At 41.9% G+C, this 26,488-nt stretch overlaps 1 long non-coding RNA gene across 1 annotated transcript; it reads left to right on the top strand.

The window, feature by feature from the left end:
• Positions 1-25,986, top strand: LOC111267433 (uncharacterized). Its single transcript, XR_002684614.2, has 2 exons — positions 1-4,728; positions 25,230-25,986. It is a non-coding gene; the product is annotated as an uncharacterized LOC111267433 (long non-coding RNA).
• The last annotated feature ends 502 nt before the right edge of the window (positions 25,987-26,488 follow it).

Raw genomic sequence — 26,488 nt, 5'->3', positions numbered from 1 at the left:
TTTTTTTTTTTTTCTGAAAATGCATCTACACATAGACAAAACGTATTTATTTATACATAACTAAAGCTCTGTCGGCAAAGATTTTTGGCGTTGGTACACACTGAGAACACCTGGAGGACTGGGTTACTGATGTTGAAAACTCCCTCAGCGACATTCACAGTAGTTTATCGCAAGATCATCTCCAGATCGAACGTAACGCCCAAATCTCTCTAGGCAAATATCTAATATTTCTTTTATCCTATCACTAAGTATTTTTTGATAGCCTATTGACCTATGATGAGTAGTATATCAGGAACTGTTCTTCGTATAACGTATTTTAGGTCGGATTATCCTACTTCGACTCGTCGTATTATTTATTTATTAGAGCTGTCGGCACACGCTTTATAGGTGATGCTTAATTTCTCGATATGTATGAAAAGGTTCCCGTCAGGTACTGAATCACTGTTCCATAAATGTTTCCATCGGAAACTGGATTTAATCAGCGTTTCTCAGTGTGACCTAACCTGATTAATCTACAGGTAAAATTTGTTTTGAGCTTTAAACTAATCATAGCCGTATTGCCTAATATAATCTATTTAAAAGTAACTAGAATATGTCGCACGCCCCTCTCCTGCATCTTTTTATTTTAATGCTTAATAATTCGATGATATTTTAACGAGCCTTCGCAAAAACAGGAACTAAAGGTACGCGGATCCTGCATGTAATATTTGATTTTTACCTATGATCGTTTCATCTAACCACTAAACAACTTGTAAACAGCTTAAGATTAGGGAATTAGCTTCGCCTCTCATCGTAGGCAGTACCAAAAAGCTTATTGAATAACGTAAAATAAGCGTCAGGGATGGGAATACACGGCCTCTGAGCAGCCAGATACTACACAGCGTAACAGTTGGGGTTTTCGGGCAGGTGTTAAGGTGACCATTACGCTTAGATACCCAGCCAAAGTGCGCGCTGGATCTGTTGCTCGATTATGAACAATTGTTATCCTAATATGCACATAAGTATCGAACACTAGCTTGAGTTATATAAAACTAGAATCGACCCGCTATTTCTTTTTCAAGAGTAGAAATAGAGATTTTCTATATATTACTATGGCACGATGCAAATTAGATAATGAGCTATATAAAGACGCGAACGAAGCTTCAAGGCATGCCATGATGGTGCTGTGGTAGCGCATTTTGGAAACACATCCAATGGCCCGGTTTAAAAGTTAACATTGGCACGCTTCATTTCGTGTCGACGCCCAGAATGTGAAGTAATACCTAACTAAGACTGTCCTAAACGTAAAATTCGGAGCATTTAGACGAATGTTTGGCCGACTAGAATTTTCAAGCTGTATAAATTAAATAACTAACAACAGTGTCAAGTTGTCAGTGTTTCTCTGCCAAACGGGATTTCTTTTTTAAGCGATAGTTCATAGGCTACTGGGACGGCAATTCTATTAATTTCTGTATCTAAAACACTTTCATTTATAGACTATAGTACGCCCACAGACTCATTCATCAAGTAATAAACTAGGATACACATCACTGTACGTTTACCATGTGATGCATTATTTATTTGTGATTAATTCATATCAGATTTGTCGGTAATTTTCCGTCCGGCGCGGACACGGTTTCCGCGCACCGGTGTCGTCTACTCCCATTGCTCCGTAACAGCAGTTCCTGTTCCGTCACGGGAACCTCTCTCGCTTGCTCGCACCCTTTCAATGCTCGTCTACGAAACCCTTTCCACCAGCCGTTATAAGCTGTTCTCCTTTCGGCTATTCGCATATCTGCTCGCGCTTTTCAACGACGATCTTGAATCTTCTTCCCAAACTTAAGACATCTTTATTTCAAATTAAAGGCTACTTCAAGTTTGTTAAATTTGTTTGCGGCTCTTCGTCGCAGTCGTGATTCAAGCGCTTTATGCGCGAAATGCTCAAGATTCGACCCTAGTCAAATCTATGTGTGTTTGAAGACCCAGATCTACCTAAACGCCTTTCTGGTCTTGATCTCATCTGTGTGAGTTTCTTTTCGTATCAACTTAAGCTTACTATTTCCTGTCGGCCATAAAGATCCAAGAAGATCATACAGAACAATGGCACATCTAGCAAACGAAACTTAGGAACAAAATGAAAAAGGAGAAACGCCAGGGATCGCGCAGATATACGAAATATTTTCCAGTAACAAGTGGAGCCCCAAGTCAATAGCTAATTGGCGGCGATACATAAACAATTAGTTAGTATAACAACTCCTGCAGTAACAATTCGCTGCCACTAAACACACCAAATACATTTGACTCTTTTTCGATAGCAAATCTTAGTTGATTTTTCGCATTGGACACAGACAAACACGCGAAAACCGCACCTGTGCCATCGCAGGAAATCTGGCCTTAATCATATAAGGCCGAATAACCGTGTATAACTGCTATACCAGCCATCTGTGAGCGGTATCACCACCCTACCTAGCCGTTATCGTCGACAACACCATTGCCACCTGCAGTGATACATCAATAAAACAGATAACAGAGGCTCTTGCTCTGTGCACCAGCGGACTCCATAGATTCATCTTGGTAACCGACAATTTGCAAGCAACTATCAAGCGAAGCTTTTTTCCGTCACATCGGCAATACCATCATGTTCCGCAATAGGACAGATAGATGAACCGGTCGATGACGGTCTATTGCGGGCGGGCCAGATGCAGCTCCGGTCTTCAGCATCGGTACCCCTGTATCTGTTCGTTTGTTTGTTTGTTTGTTTGGCTGCTGGCCGTTGTGAGTCAATTTTTGCTTCTTTCCCTTCCTCTCACTGTCGTTCCTATAGCCTCTGCTGTGACTGTCGTGCCCGTGAACTGCTTTGCAGCGCTCCGCTAGCTCACGTTGGCGCTGTTGCTGGCCTCCGCTGGCGGGAGCGCCCCTACTGCCCAATGCACCGGTCTGCTGGTCGCTCCGTGCTTGACTAGCAACAACGAGTACGGCCAGCCGAAGTTAAAAGCTCGCTACCGGAGCTGCTGTTGTTGGCCAACAGCCAAACGGGCTGGTGAGTGAATGAATTATTATCGTTATTAGCTGGAGGCGGCTACGAAGTTGAGCCGCGCGCCGTCCGTTTAGCCGTGCCGTGTCGAGCTCTGTTGGAGAGGAACGAGTTGCAGCAACCGCCGCCAAGCAGCGGCCGCAGCGCCGCCACCAGCTTTCTGTCTGAATGTCCGGTTGGGTGGCTGGCTGGCTGGCTGACTGCCTGCCTGCCTGTCTGTCCGTCCGTCCGTCCGTCCGTCGGTTTGTCCGTCTGCTTTTTGCTGCGCAAACGGCGTCCGCTCGTGTCAGTCAGTGGGACGCTGGCAGTAGCGTTGAGCGCGTGCTGTAGGATGGCTTGTCCAGACAGCGCGTATGCTGAGCAACGAATAACGCCGAAAGAATACAGAGAGGGAAAAAAAGAGCAAACAGAGAATCCCAGGTAATTGCATCGGTGATAATCGAGGGTCCAGTGTGCGCCGATACTTGCTGTGGCAACTGGTATTGAAGTCATAGTGACAATAGAATCAAAGGCTGTGTGATAGTGCCGTGGCGCTTGTTGTGTGGTGTTGACAGACAGCCTGGAGATGCTGTTCGCAGATCTTCCCTATGTGTAGAAGTTACGAAGCTCTGCGTTGATGTTGAGGGTTGTGATTAGTGATTAGTTTATTAGTGATTGACATAGCTATCCAGCTAATCCTTAACAACGTACTTATCAGCTAAGACTTAGCCAATCAGCGACACAGTTGTTGACAATGTACAGGTGACTGATGTCAAGCTGGAACGGCGAGAAGAATCGAGAGAGTCTGATTGAGATGAAGTTGTCTGCACACACTTCGAAGCTATACAAGTATCCCGTTTACCTTGAGCAATATACGAGCAGGGTACGACAATTCATTTGCACCAGCCCTAAGCATTTTGATCGCCCTCAAATAGTAGCCAGGTAAGGTACTTGGAAGCGCGAACAGATCTCCGGCCGATGCAAGTCGAGTTGTAGGTAATAACAAGGAGGAGTGCACTCCAGCATCCCCAAGACAGCATGCGCCCTATTGACACGTGACGAAGCTCTTAACTCGTTCGACAGATTTTTCTCCGCGGCAGAAACAAGTTGTTTTGGTGATTCGCTTTGCAAACGGGCAACATAACGGGAGAATGGATCGTGACTGTCGCGAACTGATGCTGGCTGACAGGTACCGCGATATGATCTAATATTGAAGATGGTGATACACGTGCTTTATTGCGGATGGCACTTTTACGTTTCAACTGCGAGAGTGAGCTGTCAGCGGATTGTTTCCTAGCGGGGTTTGTGAGCTGGATGTCAGTTTTACAAAAGTGTGACATAATCATGATGCAGTATAATTGTAACTAACGCAAAGACGACAACAGCACGTGTGACAGCTCTGCTTTAAATAGCTAGATGTCACTCGTTTACTCGGCCGCGTAGCGTGAGCGAGGCTGGCTTCAAAGTATACATCAGCTTTCTTTGACGATGGCTAGATAGCTAAATGTTTATCCTCTATAATAGTAATATTGTGATTCTCTGTACACTACCTAACGGATATACGCGAGGGCTTAACTGTTCACAAGTACGAATAAATAAGTCGACGTCAATCGTGTTCTACCCAAGTGAATAGGAATAATATCTATTATCGCTGAGGAAAACATATTACTTGAAGACATACGCTAGCAGACAAATCGACCGGAACATCCTGTACATTTCGCACACTTGAGAAAAAGGTAAGAGACAAGCTTATGCTGAAGTCGACGATCCGAATCGATTATCTAAATAGAAGCCAGCGGTGGAACGAATATGTTTACAATACACTGAGACAAACTGGCAATTCTGACAAAATCACCAGCAGAAATTTAATTGTACTACCATTCTTCGATGAGTAGAAACTTGCAATGACAATATTACTGGATATTAATCTGTTACGACATAGGTATTTAAGACGAATAATTAATCCTACAGGCGTCCTTAAGTAACAGGGCAAGACGCGGGCTAGCTATAATAGGGCCTGTGTCAGCTGTGGTAACCGGTTCGTCATAATCGCTATGGCATACTTAGTGTGACGCTAGCGCCGTAAACGCGAACGATCGTGGAAGTTTCGGGTCAGCGGCAGGCAGGTAGTTTGGCGAGCCATCCTATTATTCCTCGTATGACTGTTAAGCGGGCCTAAACGTTGCGTCGACGAATGGCCAGATCCGTACACGCGCATGAATGTACCTATATGGAATCGAATATACATCTTTAAATATCTATGCAGACCCAAGTGACTAGGAGCGAAAAATTGTCTTTCCTTGGACGAAACACTTAGAAATGTATCACTTAGATATGGCCGGTCAAAGGCTCCAACCAACTGTTTTGAAAAGAAAGCAACAGTTACTATTTATTAGATAAATCAACATGACAGAAAAGACGGTGGTTATAAAACCTAATCAAACGCTTGCTTAACAATTTCGTCCTTACTTAATGCCTTTAGATGGCCGTAAGCAGTGTGTTGACCAGTCGAGCAGTAGTAACATTATTATAGTAGGAACTGCTTTGCCGGAAAAATAGATCCCTTGAGACCAAACTTCGAAAACAAACGGTTTTGGATAATCTGACTGCAGTTATTTAAACGGTTTTCCGGAACACGAAAGGAAATAGCTAGAGGAACTGATGGCCGTGATGGTAAATATTTATTTTGAACAAGCTTGTCTGTTTGACAACTAAATGTAAGGCGAAAATGAACTCAGTGTCTGGCGTAGAAGTTCTTAGTTCGTAATATCAGTAATACGAGTATTGGTACCTTTTAATTAACACATTCTTCCGTCTGAGTAATAATCATAGTATTTGATTACTCTGCATGCATGCATATGTGACTGTGTTCCAGTGAAGGTGTATACTTTTGTATTTGGACACTGTAGACTGACTTAGTTTACCTGATGCTAAGGTGAGGAGTCGTTGATGCTTCTACAATTTGCCCATCAGAGAACTCCCAAGACACCAATTCAGCTTCATCGAATGGCTGATCAAGAGTTTGTTTTAGGCGAACAGGGCCCACAAACTCACACTACTGATCAAAAAGCAGGTCAGTCATCTGCAGACCTCCATCTTCGCTCACTATCTTTTTAATTGAAACTCCATTTGTAAAAAAAAACCTAACCAGTCGATCGTTTCGGTATCGCACATCGCTCAGAAGCCAGGTGGCGACTTTCGATAACGTGGCTGTACGTCGTCACCCGTTTTGACGGCCGTCGTCCCATCATATAACACTATTGTGTTATCTGTTAGTCGTTCTACACGTTAAAGACTGAAGCAAGCACCACTTGCGCTTTGGTTGGTGATATCGTAACTGTTTTACGTATACATATCACAAAGCTGGTGCGGGTTAGATGTTTTTTTTGTTTGTCTAAACATATATGGAAACGGGGTGCATTCTGTTGGCAGAATCATCATCATAAAATACTAGTTAAGATTCTTGCTATTTACATTTGCTACTTAGGATATTTCGTAGTACAGCGCAAGCAAAGCTGCTAATTCATTACCTTCGAGTAAGTTGAACCGAAACGTACCGCAAAAACTTCGTTAGTCGCTTCAAATCTCTTAGTCCAACAATTAGTACATGAAAAACGGTATCACGGCGCTATAATTTATCGAGACGTTTTTTTTTTTGAACGACAGCAACAACAACACAATAAAGAGTCAAACCGACAAAAACTATTTTTGAACCGTTGGTGATCGGTCATTCGGATTAGTGAGACGCTAGCTATAACGTTTTTGTTTATTTCTTAAAAAGACTTGCTTTTCTACTAGGGAACGCTATAAGATTTCCGCTTGACCTGTCTCACATGCTACAGTTGACAGCTGTCGCAAGACGTTTGGAACAATGGCTACAAGTGTCTTTGTCTAGATATAGTCGGTCATCGAATGCCACCTTCAGCGGTCATAATTTACCGTTGTCTGAACCGTTCTAAGGTGTTTTTGTGCCTCAATAGCTTGTTGATTACTGATTCGCAGACTTTATGTACGTTGTCTGTTCTTGTTTGCCCTAGCGAACGTATAGGCTATTCAAGCTTTGTCTCCTCTAATGCCTCCACTAGAAGTTTATCTATACTAGTGATACAAAGGACATTTAGAGAATGTACATACCTTAGTACGCTTACTATTAATCGTATTCATATAATAGGTCACCAACACTAACGTCAAACAAAAAATCCACAGTTGAGCCGAGGAAGACTGCGTTACGGCAGAATACATAATAGTGCCTAAGGCCCTTAAAGGCCCGGCCACACCTGGAGCGTCTACACGATGCGCGACCGTCACAATTTCTCTAGGTAGCGAGGTGCTTATGTACTTGATCCCTTATTTTTTTTTTTACCTATTGAATAATGGAGTTTCTGAAAAAAGTGTATGCCAATAATTTGTCGACAAGCTTCAGCTGTACATCAATTTGTAAACTACAATTGCCGCCGTCTCGAGAGATTATTGTTTGCATCTAGAGAAAAACGGACCAAATTCGATAGATTTCTTGATCTGAAGAAAGTCATGTTCCTGTTTCTGTTCTGAAATTTTCTTAGACCTATTTCAGTTTTTCAGACCTTCTATTGATGTCTGACCATAAGTATCTCAGAATATTCATCACAGAACTTTCGTTGTCGTTATGTGCGGCGCTTTTCTTAAACTTAGTCAAAAAGACAAAGCATATTAATTGTTATTTACTAGTTTTCTTCTCAGGTTATATTTTTTACTAAAAACGATTTCTTCAATAGTTCACTAAGTATCTAATAGTCACACTTCGAAGAATCATAAATGTATTAAGAATTTATAGCGTACTGAGGTTAAATGATGGTTATTTGGTGGTGGGATAAAAATAGTCATCAAAAGTCAACCGTTTAGAAAAGGACAGGTTCGTTGTTTTAACAAAGCGTACTATTTTGACACGTTACGAGTATGCCAGTTTGGTACTTCACGCAAAATACAGGCCACATCTTTTTTATGGCGTTGGTTGAAGTACATCTCTGTAGCGTAGAGAGGTCACCTTTTACCGACTTGGTCATTGTTGACTAGAGTTGTGAGGTGTCCATGAATTTGATGCGCAAATCCAGTAGAAGAAATACAGCTGTATCTGTTGATGCGCCTCGAGACCGCTAACAATTTAAGCCGTTATCTATCTTTCTTGCGAACCTCAACGTACGCCAGATAAAGAGGAAACTCGACTCAGTAACCACCCAGTAAGTATTAATATCTAGCGTAGCTTAAGGATTCGCCTTTATCTTCTGGATATCCTCTCCCGTCTCACCACTACTATGCCTTCGAATCGTATTAACTACGGCTGGTTCCGAGATTGTTGGCAAGTCCTTGTCGTACGTTCGTCTTTGCGCGTGTTCACTGTGGTCAGAAACCCGATAATAATATATATGAGTGTGCGTATACGCATCAGTTTCCCTTCAATTGTCGTAGTTACAGTGAAAAGGATTATTGTGTTAGTGGATCTTACAAACAGTTATGACCTTCGTATGTGCTTTTAGTTACATAATGCACATTTTTAAGGTATATATTGTAGCAGCATACTCGGCGTGTTAACGGCTGTTGTCAAACTGAAAAGAATTACAGTTCGCTATAACTAAACGAAATTAACTATACCATTAACAATTTGCTTGGGAACGATTGGTCATATTTCCTTTGATCTTGCCGTGGTGGTTTGTTTTCAATAAATGTCTCAATATTTTGTGGTAATCTACGTGCTGTCGTCCTGTTAACGTTTTCCGTATTGAGCCCTGTGTGCGACCGTATGATGAATGAACAGGTAAAGAGCGTTACTAAGTTTCGGTTTCTTTCATCTATAAACAGCTTTAAACTTGTTGTAAGTTTTTTTTTATCGTTTCCACTACTAGCTTTTTCACTTTCACACTTGTATTCTATTTTGTTAAAAGTCGATTTTTGACTTTGCATAGCACGCTTTCATTTTTATTTTTTCCTTTGGTCAAGCTGATCGTAAAAATGTAGCCGGAAATCTAAGTCATGTTTTCATGAGGGAGGCAAACATGACAAACTGTCCCTCGCCTGATAATGCTTCGAGCAAAGATCGTCTTTTTAAGGTGGCCCGACTACATCGTTTCTTTATAGTTCACCTGCTGTCGTCTGTTTGCTATTAAGGGCCGCATCATCTAGACGAACTGCGTTCCGCGTGACGTTAGCTAGATCTTTGAATTCCGGTTGCATTGTCATGCTATCGTCATTTTGGCTGCTACTGTAGGGGCTCTAACGGTTGGAGCTGTCGCTCATGAGGCAGAAAATTTTCGTAAGTAACGCTCTTTCTAACCACCCCTCTGGACCATCTGTTATTTAACGTTTTGCAAACGAAAGTCGTTTTCAACGAATGTCAGCCAAGAACAAAAAGATGAAGAGTAGGGAAGCGCGAAGCGTCAGTCGAAAACTCAATTATATTCAAAGAAGCGGATTTTCAGCTGAAAATTAGCGGGTATAAGGCAGCGCACCGGCAGATACACACTGAAGAGGAAAGCCGCAATTAAAGAATGTGGTCTGGCCGATTATTTCATAAAAGCGGCCACCGGATGACCGGAGACCAGATTTTTTGCGTGAAAGTCTTTCTACGCATGTATACGTCTCCGAATAGAATATATAAGAAATGGAAAAAGGACACGTTATGGCCGTAGCAGGGCTAAAAAATATACGACTACGTAGCCAAATTCAGCGTTGGAGAAGGAGCAGCAATAGTAACACTACAATCGCGGGAAGCTGCAAACAAACGGACATAGATAAATCATTAGATACCGTTCTAGTAATGCCCACACGATTTCGGTATGAGTTTGCCTTGGTTGGATAACGACTTCGTTAGAATTCGCCGCTGTTGTTCTTGCGTTTTTCTTCAAGACGATGACCGTTATTGCAATTCTGTTCTTGCACGATTTTTTTTGTCTGCGTCTTATTTTGATGCACGTACGTCCTGCATACAGAAGCGATACGGCTAACAGTACTATGAATAGTCCGTACGGGTATTTCATAGAAATATGTTATTAGTATGGCTATGCTCATCATCTATAAGATTGAATGTTCTCATCTAAAGCCAAGCCTAATTTGTTCGACGAGTTCTCTATCGTACATGAATAATGGTCTGACTCGCTACCAAAATGTTAAAAGTAAGTTCAGCAAAAAAAATTTCATTGATTGAACAATTCGTGCTTTTCATGCTACAATCCCGCCAACCATACTAATTTATCATATAATTATAGAGAGAGAATATTGTTCAATATTTTAATTTTCTAATGTGAACACTCTGTTAAGATATGCTAAAATCTCTAAAAAAGAAATGTCTCATAGCTCAAAGTGCCATTCAATCAAGTCTACCCGTGTTATGTCCTGCTCTGCAAATATTGTCCACTTTAAGGACTTGAGCCAAACCACAAACGAGTGACTCTAAAAATGGTTCCAAATACCCGCTATAGACGCACATCCGTGTCATCCATTGAGCCAATCTATGAGTTCTATCTAAGAGTAACTTATCGCGCATTGGCTGAAGTACGCTTTAACGTTTTTCCGGATTCCTTTGCGAGTACCTGTCAGACAGTGGTATAACTGCGTAAGGAGGTTTTGCGCGGTATCCCTCCCCGATTTCCGGCTAGCGCCTACATGCTAAACGACAAGCTGTGCAGCTGTTGTTTGAGGTCAGTGTCAAAAAACCATAATTTATAACCTTTGCACCGTTTAGTATAGCCGGGTAAATTGTTTTTAAGTCTTGCTGAAGTTAACGACCAGTGCGGTCCTTGCTTGTTATAAATGCAAAATCGAATTTTTTGTGAAATAAATAAGATTTTAGTTAGGTTAACAAATTTCGATTAATTATTTAATAGCTTCGTATCACAGTGAGTTTGCTATTGATTTTTATTTTAAAGAGAAGGTAAAACAAATTATAGGCCACGCTTAGTCAGCTTGAAGCTCGCGCCACAAGACAACGAGGGATGGAATATCTAGCGATATGCATCTGTTAAATACTCATTGGACATCAACTGGCGGACCTTCCGTCATCTGACCTCGCTATTACGCTGTTAGTAAATGGAAATTAGCTGTGTGGTAAATCGTCCGATAAAGACCTATACTTTTTGCAAATATCAAGTCTTCTTGCCGAAATGTTTCCCATGCGCGTCGCAATGCATAACAGTCATTTTCATACGACCTTTAATAGCGATCTTTAATCGCCACCAGCGAAACATTGTTGACTGCCACGCAAAAATAAACTCCGTTGGCTGAACTGGGCACGAGTACAATTATTATTATATTTCAAGTCTATATCCCCGCAGTTCTATTCGTAAACGCACAGCAGGTTCAATTGTGGCATGATTTCGTTATGGTTTGTATGGAACGGAAGCTGGCATCTGCTTTCAGGTAATTCTGTCGCATTATTTGTACTATAGCAGCCATTTGACTCGTTAGCTTCGAACAAGTCTATGGAAACACTGAACTTTACTATATAGTTACTATATTCAATTCTAGTATATTTTAATAGTTCTATTACATTGCCGATAAAAAACAAGCAGGTGATGCCTACGCCACTATGGCTGTGAATGATTAAATCACTTTAATTATCAGGTCGAGAAAGCCCGGGCATAAACAGGAAATCTACGAAGGAGCATTGGGCCCTACCGATAGAATCTGATGGCTGCCATTGCAATTCAGTGGAAGTGAATGGGTTCGAGAGTTGGAAGCTCCGCGCCAGTGGTCTTCTTGGTGGTTTGCGATTATCATCTGTACGTTTCCATTGAATCAGCGGGAATTATTCTGACTTCAATTAAATCTAGGTGCTACCGCTACGTTCGACAGAATTGTGTTCCAATTTTATCGTAATAGACGAAATGTTTATCGCATTCATAATATTAGGCAAAAATGTTGCTTAATCGAACAAAATCCGATCAAATAACAATTCCGTTTGTACCTTCACTATATTCCGAAGCTAGGTGAACTATACAATTTTTTATGAATGCCGCAAAGTAATGATGGCGCCATTGCCTCAAATGTATTGGAACGTATACTGCAAAGACGGAATCCGCGAGTGATACCGCGAGAGTTCGACGCTTTGTGGTACTTCGTTGCGACTTGTGAATATAACGTGAATAAGCTCGACGAAGAACGATTATATCGACTAATATATTAAACTTTCAACTAAATAAACACAAATCTTGGGCAATTGGTTTCACCCACTTTTTAATGCAATGACTATTCTGTCGAGAGGATATCAGGAGCCTGAATAGATAGTGTAAACTATGAGTTTTGTTGTTCTTCAGAAACGTCTAAAATCAGACGAGAAAGCTAGTCATACTGATACATTCACATTAATTCTATTCTACTATTCTCTACTACAGGCCTGGCAAAAGCTCCCGAAGATGATGATGACAACAACTGGTACAGAAGAACGTAATATTCTTTTATTTTCTGAAACTAAATCGAGACGACAAATCTAACGGCGACTTATCCTCATTTGAAGTTTAACTTCAGGTTGCTATCAAGTCCAGAATGTCAGTTATTTGTTATCGATTTAGTCAGACCGAGCTGTCGACAGCGTTTACTCGTGGAATTAAACTCTTGGCATTCGTACAAAATTTCGGCGCAGATGGCTAGTGTATAGTGGTCAACCGGTATTCTTCACAATCATACAGGAAGAATAATGAAATTTGAAAACTGTTTTACCGTAGATTTCTATGTACTGTCATATTTAGGGATACTGTTAGACTCATGTACCTACAGTATCTGAGCCGTCATCTCTAGTCCTAAATGATTGTTGCGACTCCATTTATCCGCCTTTGCCTGTTACACAGGTTCCACTTAACCGACATTTGTCAAACTTTGTTCCAACGATTTCTAGATCTTCTGAGAAAAAAACAAGGCCTAACAACTTCAATGAAAATATTCTATGTAACAGGGGTTTATGGCTTTGGCTGTTGCAGCGATCGTCATCCACCCAGTACAGTATGTTTAAGGCCTTTTCTTACAACTATATATCCTCTGTACACATTTGTCATACGTTATCGCCTCGAAGCACATGATGCTGATCGCGTGCACGCAACGAAAGTTCGGCCAATTGCTCTGACAATCACACGCAGTATTAGAAATACGCCAATTAACTAGGCAGAGTACTACAACGCCCACGACGGAGTTGACTATTACTGTATTCAAAAGCAACACTGACAACGGCTAACAATAGTAGCTGTAGCACAAACAATGGTACACCGCTATGAACGTAGGGTCAATGAACATAACCTGATTCAAACTGGACCCATTCTAAAGCAGATCGATTTTACGCAGGGTTGGAGAGAAGGAAAGAGACCGCGCGCACGAATCAACGCAATGCAAAAAAAAGAAAGCAAAGCGTCATGCGAAGAATGCAAAGGAAGCATAGTATCCAGCGGCCCAGTTGTAGTTCCTCCATTTTCGTCCTCACCGCCTTTCGGCTTGTTGTTGTACTGTTGGCTGATGAAAACGCCGATTTCTGCTGATGTCCGCTGCTGGTGACGGTGTAGCGGCCCGCCGCTATTCAATCTTTCACATTTCGCGTTAACGCTGAAAGGGCATGGAAATAAAGAAGTTGCGAGAGAAAGAGCATGCTCGGCGAGACCACTAATCACTGCACTGAGAAACCCAATGTGCGGATCAAATTTGTTCGCATTGGTCTGTTTGATATTATATACATGAGTTTACGAAATGTTCAGTGCTACGGCCAGAACGAATAGTACCGCTACTCTTCAGATGAACGTTAAGACGCCATCGTTGCTGTTGTCACATGAACAGCTGCATTCCCCTGCGATTTCTGTGGCACACCCACCAGCGGTCGCCGAATGCTGTCGAGCCAGAAACTAATGGCAGGGCCTTCCGCCGCAGAAGCAGAGCAACGTTTGGCTTGAATGCCGCTGAAATACTTGTATTTGTTGCGATGCGCTTCTGTAGATGGAAAAGAAGAAGCAGTCAGAGGCGAATCGTCGGTGGATGGCCGATTTCTGAAGATGCTGATGATCATGCGCTTTCTGTGTTCTGTTTTAGTCCGTTGCTGATTCTGCCATCGTCGCTGCTGTTTCTTTGCTAAGGCGTAGCGAGCTTCGAACTCTGAGGGGGATGCGGTGGCAGCTGCCGTCGAGGCACCACGTCGTGGCGCGCTGACGGATCCAATGGCAACCGGCAACCGTTGACTTTGGCGCAATTTCTCTTGTTATTGTTACCGTGCTGCTCCTGTAGCTAATACTCATAATGCCGTTGCTGACTGAAAAAAACCTTCTTTATGATTTCGTAGTTCGGGTGTTATCTAGACACTGGAGCAGGCGAGGATAAGAGGACTTGATGAGTTCTGTTTGCTAGAAAAATGCGACAAGGAGTAACACGATCACGTATATCTATATCGTTGAAGAAGAAAATTAAGTAATTCTGATACGACAAGCGCAATAGGATTACGATCTAATTAAAAGCACAAGTTCGTATTGAAAGGAGTGCATTCGTGCACACTAAAGTCTCAAATGATAACAAGCTAAAGCTAAGTAGGACAAAATAAATTAACGGCCTGGCAGCGTAAAGCCTTTATTAATATAATTTATGTATATACGTAGCCGTATAACGAATGGGTACACGTTGAAGGACTATATCATTCATTTATCAACGTAATTTATATTAATGGTTATAAATATCCACTTATTGTGTCTGCGATAGTAACTTCGGTACGGTTTACTATTCAATTAATGAAGGATGCAAACAACGTCGGACAAACAAACAATTGTCTAGACCTGTTTGATCGATAAGCTTTATACAATATACAATTCGCTGCAGTGCTTCGATGGACAGCCTAATGGCAAGAGAACTTTTCAAGAGATAATAGGAAATTTTCAATGAGTTCGTGGTCAAGAGTAATACTAGACGCATATATTCGTTACCGACGAATATAGCTTAATTAATGGCTAACATATAACAACTATTTAAGACTCCAATGCTGTTGACCTGCTGACCTTGTTGGAGTGTCAGGTATTTTAGTTACTATAAATCATATTTCTATTGTTCGTCATTAAATAAAAATAGCAGTTATAAAGTAGTTGCTCTAATATTACCTTTTACCCTGTCGACTTGATTTTTTTTTTTATTAGAGACAGTTGTTAAGAGACTTGAACAAATCTACGAAACGCTAAAACTCGCTCTGAATGCGTTTTCTTTTTTTATTTAACAAAACAAATTCTTAATTATTCGACAAGGTACATCGTTGCTGTGGGGGGTGGCTGTGCTTGATCAGACGAATTGTAGGCGGATGTGCCCCATATATGCCCCATTCAAATGGCCCATCCTATAAAAGTCCACATAGACCACAACATGTACGTTTACAGCACACTTTATTCTATGTACATCAAGTATCATGTGCCATATCGATAGGTAAATCGCGCGAAATTTTACTGCCAATGGCGAACAGTGCGGTAAACGAAACGCAGACGTAAGTTAGCTGTTCGCGTCGATGGAGCTCGTGATGCTATTAGCTATTAGCGTAAGAGCTAGGCATCTTCTTGGCTGATTACAGAACAAAGAATTTGTTCTGTGCACGATGCTCACGTAGCGAATTGCCTGTAGTATTCCTCGTATAGTAGACCCGTCGTCCCTTGCGCACCCTAATGCTATGAATGAAAACTTATTGACGGTCTCGGGGAGAACTATCGTTTCACTAGATGCGGTTATGTCAGTCCAGTCGAGACCTATTCGATGTTAATGAATTATAGTATCGTAGACGCTACAGGAGACGACTGGACGGAAGCTGCCAAAACCCTTCTTAACTAACAGGGTGTATTATTGTGGCTGGACATTGCTCTGCGCATTGGAAAAAGGAAAAAATTGCATGACGAGCGGCCGTTGCTGAACCTAAAAGACAATGTTAGAATTTTCAATGTAAAGAGGAATCTTACTACTTGACTAAATACCTATAGTATCTTGAATCTGAAAACGTCGATCGTTCCAGGATCTATAAAGACCAGTGTTTGTGTATGATCCGTATATTGCAACCGTAGCTGGAATAGAAATTTGTTTGGTTTTATAATGGCGTCTACAACTAGTTGCAGTAATGTGACATGTACGAACAAATTGCGCTATTCGTCCCTCACATATATATGTAGGGTGCAAGCCGAGATTGGCAAGCTGGTCACCCATTTGCTCATCTTTCAGTCCAGGATTCCACATTCCTTACGTCATTCACTTTGTTCGTATACAGGGAGACAACAAATTACACTATGCCATCAAGCAAAGCCCTTTCAAACGATGAACAAAAGGAAGCGAGCAAAGTTTGCAAGGGTGAGCGACCATTGACAGCTTTTTGCTGATTGCCTCTAGTGGGTTTTTGCTATCCTTGTCGTCCTTTATTTGTCCCATTGTGTGTCTTCTTCTCTAAACGGCTTCACTGTACCGCTGTTCACGTATGGTCCTGCCTCGGTCGTAGACGCCACAGCTCCTGTTGCTGCTGCCGATGCTGGCTTCAGAAGGCGGTTCTACCGTTGACCGTTAGCCAGGGCATTCAGTGGTACGTGAGTTCAATCGTTCAGAGACTCGAAATGCTAGATGGGTATGGCGACAGCGGCAGCAGTGATGGTTTCTTCGTTGCAGAATTCAGCAGGGTATCGCTAGCTTTTGGTACCCTATCAGAAGCAGAATTATATATAGCGCCACTGTTACGGGATCAGCGAACGGCCATAGGAACAAGCCAATGCTGAATCTATGCTTGAATTCAGGAACTAGCCTCTCAGAGAATAGTGAACAATTCCTGCGCATAACTGCGAAGTTGTCAACTACAATGGCGATCCGAGCGAACAAATAGAAACTGGAAAAGGCTTAGTACAAGTTCAAAAAGGAGTTACCCGGGACCCGCGCATCATTTTGTGCTTCCCTTGCTATGCTGGGCAGTGACAGGGCAAAAGGACACCAGGTAACGCGACAACCAAACAAAGAAACTCATGGGAACTTCCATGGAACAGGCTAGTGACCAGGCAAAGTAGTTCTTCTGATGCTGCCGCTGCTGTCTGATGTGCGCGGCAGTCGATGCCGCATATATGCCATACTTAATGTAAAAACGCGATTTTCTCAGTAGCACCAGCAGCAGGAAAAGTCGTAGTGCGAATCAGCGCGGTGATTGCAGAAGAAACCGAAGCCATTTCATGCAAGAGCATGAAGAGAAGCGCAAGTACCTTACTTATTTTAGAAGCAAAAGACAAAGAATGCGAGTAATAAATGTTATTGCTGGTGTTGTGACCTTATCAGCAGTCCAAAACGCGCTTAGTCTACTAGGTGTAACATGCTTTGATCATATGTGTTGTACAATAAATAGGTGGCGCCACAAAGGAGGACAATGGAACATGGATGAAAAATGAAGAAGGAGTAAACAGAGGGGGCCGCCGTTGACCATCGAAAAGCAGTCGATAAGTTTCGGCATGTTTCATGTAGCATTTAAGTAAAGTCAATAGGGAATCGAGAGCGAGATGTTTGCGTTTGTGGAAAGAGGACAACCACGTAGATATTTTTAGGTGAATCAGGGGCTTCAACGTAGTAACTGATGAAACTCATAGTGTCGCTTCGTTAAAGGGATGATGGCTCCGCAGTGAGGCTGTAGAGAAGTTCTGAAAACAGAAATACGCCTGAAGATACTTATGGGAACCGTGTTTGACGCAAGAAGACGGGCAAGTTAACGGCCAATGGGAATGCTCTTAATGCGATCGTTTTTCATGTTTTATTTTCATAGTATCCGATCGATACGGTCGTGGTTTACTTGTTGATAATGACGTTTATTTGAATTTGTAAAAATGACAAATAAAAACAAGAATTTCATTAAACGGTGTAGTCTATATGCGCTGAATATGAGTGAACTAGTGTTGCCTATACTGTACCTTACTTATTGATACTTGATGCTTGGCCGGAACAAAGTACTACTCATCAGACACATGGACACCACTGCCATCTGCTATTAGAGCTTATCGTACAGCCTAGGAGTATTTTCATATCGTGCTGGCAGTTGGCATTAAGCGTTCGTCTATTTATTATGTTGCGTTCCCATCTGTCGGGTCTCGATTCTCATTTTCCAAAAATCGCTGATCAGACAATATTCGGTTTGTTAGACCGCACTTCTGTGTGTAGAAGCTTTCGAGTACCGCTTTTTGGCCTTACAACGAAATGTCTACCGTCTGTCCGCGCAAAGTACTAAGACCACGGCTTCCCTGCATGCTGAAGCAGTCAGTGTTCCTTAGTACATTTTCGTTGTTCCCCCGTTGACAGTCTGTGCATCATTATGGCCGTACTCACTCGAAACTAAGTCCTGGGTATTTCCACTCAAGACAAGCCTTCGGCCCTATCTGGTAAAAAGAGGCTTTTCTTCCTGTCTTAGCCGCCAACGAGTCAGGTTATTGAGAAGTTAGTGTTTCTGTTTTGCTGCTGGTGGCATCGCTATTCTGCACTCACAATAATTGGTCCTAAATAAATACTTCGTACATGCTATCGTTGTTTATGATGCTCGCATACGGTTCGTTTCATTCGTCTCTGTCTATCGCACTTCTTTCTGCTTCTGTCGAGATCGTGGCAGGGGCTGCCCTAGGTGGCAAGAATGGCGTTATAGCGGTCACCGTTTTTGGCCTGACAGTGGCTTCAACTCTTCCGGGTCGTACCCTACCAAACTGAAAGGACCTTGCCTCCAACGTCCGCTGTCACCGTCACCGCCAACAGGCAATGCAATGGAAGTATGTAGCATAGGACGTCTGACATTATCTGGCGTCCCGTGAAGAATACAAGCGACCGCGTTAACCACAGTTACGCGCACGTGGCCATTCTTATCCAGAGAGATACAGAATAAGCGGAGGAAATCAAACAGAGCACAAAGAGCGCATTTTAAGAGAGCATCGCAGGAACAGCCAGCTGTTGATCGATGTTCATCCTTAGAGTAACACGATTAGCTAGTCGCTCTCGACAGTTGAGACAGTCGCAATTTCGTTTGACGGCACGAGTTGTGGCAGCAGCAACAGTAGTAGTATAATAAGAATGAAAATTCTTACTAGACGCTACTGCTACGATGACGAAGCCGCCGAAACAGGTACTTTCGGTGCTAAATAAAAAAAAAACAGTCATGAACTGTTCCGTCATTCTGTCTGTGCCCGGTTGTATTTTGTGTGTACGGGAAAAAAGTGCGCCATAGATGAAGCCAACCACATTGCTGTTCTACTGCTGATGGTGTATAGTATTAATCACCTGATAGTAACAAATGTTAAGTGGTTGTGAGGAACTATCGTATTGCATAGATTATTTTTTGCGGTAGGAAAATTCAAACTTGGTCACCACAGAAAGAATCCATCCATCATCGTTGTTAAATTCTCTTGGGCGTTAAAATCATTGCATATGCAGCGGTACATGCTATAGCACAGGCGCTATGAGCGGATACGCGTTAAGTCTGCTCTGACGCTAGCTTCTATACTTGGTGCTCTAAAGTGTTTTGCAAAAAGAGCTATGACTGCCAGAGGCCTCAAGCAATTTTTCCTCTTTCCCGATACGCTCTCCTTCAGTTTCAAACGGTACGTGTTTGCCGATCAGCTTTCCCGTGATCTCTAGAATCGAACATTTAACGTTACCATAACTTCTATGGCAAACGGAAAAAGAGCAGCATCACTCACTCGATGACGCGATCCGAAAGCTTGACGGTCTATAGAAAGCGCTGGACATTCGTAAACCTCAGTTGTCAATTGCGTAAAATTTCTAGGATTTACTTCCATAGGTATAGCAGGCCGATCTTCTATTGCTTGTAAAGCTTGCTGTTCACTTAATTTATTTTACTGCGTCGTCTATCGACAAGAGACTATGATTTCGTTTAAGGGCATCTTCTACCATATACACCAGGTGCCAGGTGTTCGATTCAGAATTGGACTTAGGTGAATCTTTTCCAATAATGAGAGCGGTGAGGTTTTGAATTGGCGCCACGTCGTCCCTATGACGGTGCGAACTGTTTCGGACAAATATGTCTAGTTCATTGATGACAAAAATGTTAATACTAAATAAAGCAAATAGCTTTGCTTATCTTTTTGTACTTGCGCAGTACATAATGAACAGGTAAGCTCTTTCCTTCCTAGATAACAGGAACTACCTCACGTAACTTAAAGCCCCGTCTAAGGTTGGCCCTGATTTTATTCTCTAACAGAAAGCTCCTGGTGAGAATTGCCTCTTGCCTATAAATATATGCACCCACTTGTACCCGATTCCGCTATGTAATTAGCGAGGTGGTGTTCGAAAATACGGTACTGTTACAGTTATTTTGGCGTTGTTAGTTGTTTGTTCTCCCTCTTTCATCCCCCGCAGTCAACACTGACTATACAGAAGCAGTGTTGTATATTGCATTAAGCAGGACTCCTACGTACACAATACTCGTGCTATAATCTTTCCTAGCAGCAGGCCTCGTGCTTGAGGTTGTGCATACGCAAATCTGTCAAGTCGCATTATGATAACATGAACCCGAGAGCTATCTTGATGGGACTTCCCAACGACGACAACAACAACCATGGCAGCAGCAGCACAAGAGATTCTGAAGCACAAAGGGGTTCCGATGTTCAATTTAAGATCGCTGTCTTGCTGGTTGATACCTTAACCCCACAGGGTCGAAAAATTTCCCGCAAGGTAACAGCACCGTTCGCTTCCAGAAAATCTCTACGGCCAGCGTCCTATTGTATTATGTGTGCGTCTAATGGTTATGGTTGAGGTGTCGTGATTTTTCACAGTAGAGCGCGTAAGAACTGTCCCTGCATTGTTACTGACGTTGATTAAAATTTTCAGCTTCCGTCGACAAATTCTTGATGCTACTGCCCGTCCGTCTAACCTATGTCCACCGAGCACAATGTCTGGTGAATACTTGACAGAAAGCGTTTGTACAGCGGCAGTTGCTGAACGAAGGAAAAATAAGGCGATGATGATAATGCCGTTTGAAAACGTTTCTTACTGCTAGCTCGCTCGCCGGCGCCGATTAACTATATTGTCGATGGACTCGGCTTACCTTGGACCGAACTGGGTTAAACTGTGATAGGACTATGCTGTCTGAGTCGTACATAACGTGTTACTAAGATTCAAGTATTCGAGCCGTCCCTGAAGCTGCGACTGTTGATGATGTTTGATGATGGTGCCGGCGACGCTTGGATCGAACACGGGGGTACGAGCGGGGTCACTGTCGTGAGCTGATGTCCAAGCTTGTTGGTTAATGGCAAACAGCTAACTGCTAAAAGGTCCATCCGACGCGGTGGTGTTACAGCACGAATCACGATAAAAATTTTCGGAGCCTCCTGGCATTTAACGATAGATAGGCAATTGGTAAATGGCAAAACTTTATTGCGGTTTTAACAGCTGATGGCGGCAGTTAGTGGCATAAGAATGGCAAGGGTGGCTAACGAGGAGCTATAATATACATATGAAGATACATATGAATTTCGTTTCACGTGGATCTTAAGCAGATGCTCGTCATAGGGTAATGCAGGCTGAGAAGGTATTCGTCATAAAGTTCTCCGCACAGCAATTGTAATGCATTCGAAAAAAAACAGGTGCGATCTGCAGCATCTGTGAACTTATTAATATATCAGGTAAAGTTAGGTAATATATATGTATACATAGTTTTTCTTAGCATGTGTTACACATACGTACGCTTCAGATCCGTCGTTCTCAGTTAAACTGTAGATGATAGAAAAAAGAAAAGAACATTTCGAACCTCACCAGCAATCTAACTCCGATAAAAACACTCAAGTCTTTTTGCTAGCATGGCTCTGCAGTGTATCAAAATGTGCGTGTAACTTATACTGGTTATCGATGATGAAAAGGCTGGTTGGAGCTATCAGTGAAAAAAACCGCATCACTGATTCAGTATTAGCTTGTCCGTTGCCTTTTTACGTACGATTTGCGGAGATCGCCTTCTAAGACACAAGCCGATGGCCAGCAGGCCAATACCTCGAGGTAAACCGAACGTTTTGTTTGCCTCAATTTTCCTCGCCCGTCGGCAGCTTGGGAATGGTCTTGCTTGATGCGAACGATAAAAACCGATTTGTGTTAACGAATGGTATTGCTTGCCGACACGGATAACACTGTTGCTAAAGCCATTGAGAGAGATCAACGATTCCGGATCCATGCATTATTGACGGTAAGGGAGAATTCGGTTTAATATATATATACATATAGTCTTCGAAAGAGGGAAACCGCTTTTGAAGTCTTTTTTCGCCGACAAATAGCATCTATTTCTTTTTTTCCGGAAAGTGTGTAGAAGGTTTAGAAACGCCCACTTGTTTATGTAAATACTAGCTGTTTTTAGCTTTTAGAACTCATAATTATTTAATAAGTTGAACAGTTGCTTTAGAAAGAAAGTTTCCCTAGAAGAATAATTCATAGTTATTATCTTATATATAGGTATATCAAATGTTTACGGTGCGGTGAAATGAAATATGGTTTTACTTATAATGATACCTATTTAGCCCCGTATTTACGACTACCAATTCCAATGCTCGTCTCATTAAGGACATTATAGAAGATTTATGGCTAGCCGTGAAGAAGCAGCCATCCAAAAGTTGACTGGCTTCCGGTGTCTGTTATAGACAACAACTATTTGACTAATTAGAATAAAAACTACGTAACAACTAATTCACTTGCTGGCACTTCCGAGAGAAAGTCAAGTAAAAGCACGTTCCTTCAAAGCCCATCTCTGATGGACGCTTAGCCAATCGCTTTGGTAGTCGCTGGCAATTTTGCATAGTAAACGGGGTATGCCTAAACGCTACGACCGGTACCAACGTATCGCAGTAATTGTAGTAACCGTTAGCAATTTTACTATTTCCGTTATTTTTATACCGGATCAGGATTGTTGTCGGATCCGTCGACGATATGGAAAACGCGTGACTGCTACGCGACACAGTATTCTGTGCGAGTCCTGATAATATAGCTAAAATGGCGTGTTTTTTTTTAGTATTGATGTTGTTGCTAGTACGGCCGGAACGGTATGCTGTTTTCGTTTTCAAATTTATTCGGGATTTGCATAAATCACGATGGTCCATGTCGACTAGCGTCATTATCTCTTTAACAAGCAATAGTCAATTATCGAGGCAAACTGGGGATGCTCTCTGATGACCTGTATCCGATCATTGGTCCCGCAACATAACTTATCATCAAATAGTACTATCAAAGTTAGTCTGCACCTCGTGCACGATCAAACTCGTTCTATCACGGTGATTTAGTTAAGGGTGGAATGATGCTTCAACTCGCCGACTAAATTTTGACAGATTCGGATATCGTTGAAAATTTAACTTAGTAATTTCCAATCTTATGACAAAAACATACAATTACAAATTTACAAGTTGAATTACTCCGTAGCAGGCAATTCACTTGGTGGAATCAACTGTTATGGATCCAAATTATGTTGTCGGTGGTGGTAACTACGTTCGACTTGACAAAATGCGAGCTAATTTAAATTATTATTCATTTTTAGTATGGTTTCTTTAATGTGTGATCGTTTTCAAGGAGACACTCGGTCCGCACATACGCTTTTGAGCAAAAGCCCTATCGATAACATGTTGAGACATCGTAGGTTCTATCGAATGTGTCTTTCTGTACGTATGGTATCTTGTAACGCTTCGTATAGCCCGGTTTGCGGGTGCTCGGAACCAGAAATTAAGCGCACTGTATTTCTTACGTAAGTAGTAGATATGGGATTGGGATTATACAGTGGATAGCACTCTTAGCTTGGGGTGAAAATAGAGATCGATCAGTCGATATAAGCGTAAAGTTCAATTTGTATTGTACTTAATTTATTGGCATTTTGGATTAATTAGCTTATAAAGCACATACGCAATTATAAAACTATCGCCATACAAAAGCACGTGCGTTTTTTTCACATGATTTTCTGTTGAAATTGATTATTTCCGAATTCGTGGTTAAACAGCCCATTTTACTTTTCTGTTCTAGTTTCTATGCTGCTCCGCAACTTTCTCACCATGAAAAAATAATGGTCACCGGAATTCAGCCATTAATTTCGGTCAAGACTGGCTTAGGAGGGGGGCCCACGGCACAACTTCAACCCCGAAACCCATCAAAAGCGGGCTTACATGACGGAATGTCAGCTCCAGCGTAAAGCACTGCTAGTAATTTTGCTGGCAGCTATTGGCTGACACGCTGCAAGAGTTCCCGTTTACACGAAAATATATTCATTGTTTGATAATTAGAGCCAAATATAATCACCAAAGCTTCCATTTATCATTAATAAATGTGATCTCACCTTGTTTTCCGTATACGACACCGCCGTTATCATTAGACACACCGCGCCGTGTTCTATGTAAATGTGTTCGCTAGCGTCGGATCATGTCAGCTAACGTATCGGTCAGAATCGTCGTTATTGGAGAAGCGCACCGAGTTAACTCGGTTCGACCGACGATTCATTTTTCAATACGAAAGAAAGCCTTGTGCTGGAAACTACGCCGATGGGGTTGAATAGAAGAAAATTCGGTCGTTTGCCGCCAAACTCAGAAACAATTAAATAAAAACAGGCGATCAAGTTTTATATCGTTGTTAGATTGTTTTTGTTCTAGCAAAATGCGTTCTGTCCTATTGAGATGTGCTCACATGATCGTATTGATTACAGTGCGTCATTTCTGGTATCTGAAGCATAGCATGACTATGGAATTTTCTTGGTATGTTTCCATGTGGTTTTTATGTATTCGAGAATTGCCCACCAACGAAGATCTGCATTAATCCCTCATGAGTTTGTTGGCATCCGTGTTGATATCGTTGCTAAATCACTTAGCTCTCTAATGACGGAATTCGCCGAAACAGCAGAGTCTTTCTGCACACTCGATTCACATCGGTATATGATGGCAACGCGTGCTGGATAGAGGAATACACCCAGATATAGCCACCCCACTAATTTCGATGACGCATGTGCGTTACAAATGGACCCGCAACCGCATCATGAAGCTGCTGTAAGCTCTGAGTACTCTCGTGCAATACGTGACGCGGCTGTTAGCGCCAATAGACACCGATAGGTCAGAGCATTTACTCGGATCGGACAGTTTCGCATAGGATCAGCAAAAGTGACTCCAAAAACTGCCCAAACCAAATATGAACTGTATTACTGTCTCCTTCATTTCTATAGGCATTTTTACCGTTTAATTAGTTGTTTATCTTTTACTTGCGTTCCCCGGCACGAACTTCGCCATTAAGCAGAATTTGCGCGGGACCTTCTTTGCAGGTGCCAGACTTGGATGGTTTCTTTGGTAAATTCGCTGGTCACATTCGATTACAAGCGCAGAAACACGGGTACCCGGACCGTTAGTTCAGCGTCGCTGCAGAGACCAGCGAACAGTTCTTGCCACTGGATAATGATTGCACGCTGTGCGGGCTTACGCTAGATGACGTTTGACGTGTGTCTGGCGTGGTAACGTCGACGCGCATTGAAGCCATGTCAACAGTACGTCGGACTACACCGGCTTAATATTTGCAATGTACAACATTGATACCTGTAATAGCGAACGCAAGATTACACATTTTGATAATATTAATTGCGTCTTTCATTAATAAGATAGCAGGTAGGACCCCGTGGTGGTCATAATGACCAAGCTAAGCTAGCTGGGATGATAACTATGTGTCTACGGTAATAGCGGTACAAGTCGAAAGAAACAACTAAAGATCATTTTGATGATGACATTGTGGCTGCTGATATTGCTATTATAACGGTAGAAAAAAAATGAAATAAAAAATTTGTTCCCGTTGTTTGCTTGGGACAATTTTTCATCTAAATGCAGAGTGGTGACCTAGGTGGTATGGATGTTTCCATCATAATAGTTTCACATCATAAAATCATACATGAAGTGATCTTGTCATTGTTGAATCCCCTACTATCCATTGTACAACAATATAAACGGGAGACCATTTTATGATATATATATACATTTTATGTTTTGTTTCTAGCACGATATCTAAATAAACATTGGAACGTTCTCACAAAAGAGCTTGACGAATTTTCTCACGTACGTTAGAGGTATCGTTCCCGAAAGTCATACATATTCACCACAATTACAGCTTCGATTCGGGACCTAAACCAACCAATTGCTTTTTTTTTCGCATATATATATATATATATATATATATATATATTTTGAATAGTACATCGAGAAATATTGTTAGATAAAGACGTGTTAAAATGTCGCTTAAAAACGCTATATATAAGTCTTAGCGGAATTAAATTTTGGGCCGATAGCAAACTGAAAGTCATCAAAAAGGCTAATTAATGACACTCACCTGGACGACCCAACTGCCAATTTACTTTTTGGCTATCTGAACGGCCCTTAGGTCCTTAGGATGAAAATCGGCGTGTATTAATGATCTTTTAAGCTATCTTAATGAATTTTTGAGCCCCCTAAAACTAAAGTCTGCTGAAAATCTTCCGGTTTGTCCTATGGAAATGTTCTCCGAACTTCTTATAAGCCGGACTAGCTTATTGTTTGCTTC

This window comes from Varroa jacobsoni, unplaced genomic scaffold (assembly GCF_002532875.2).
Source record: "Varroa jacobsoni isolate VJ856 unplaced genomic scaffold, vjacob_1.0 scaffold_1187, whole genome shotgun sequence".
Taxonomy (NCBI): domain Eukaryota; kingdom Metazoa; phylum Arthropoda; class Arachnida; order Mesostigmata; family Varroidae; genus Varroa; species Varroa jacobsoni.
The sequence above is the reverse complement of the archived record's forward strand: the minus strand, read 5'-3'. Positions and strand labels throughout refer to the sequence as shown.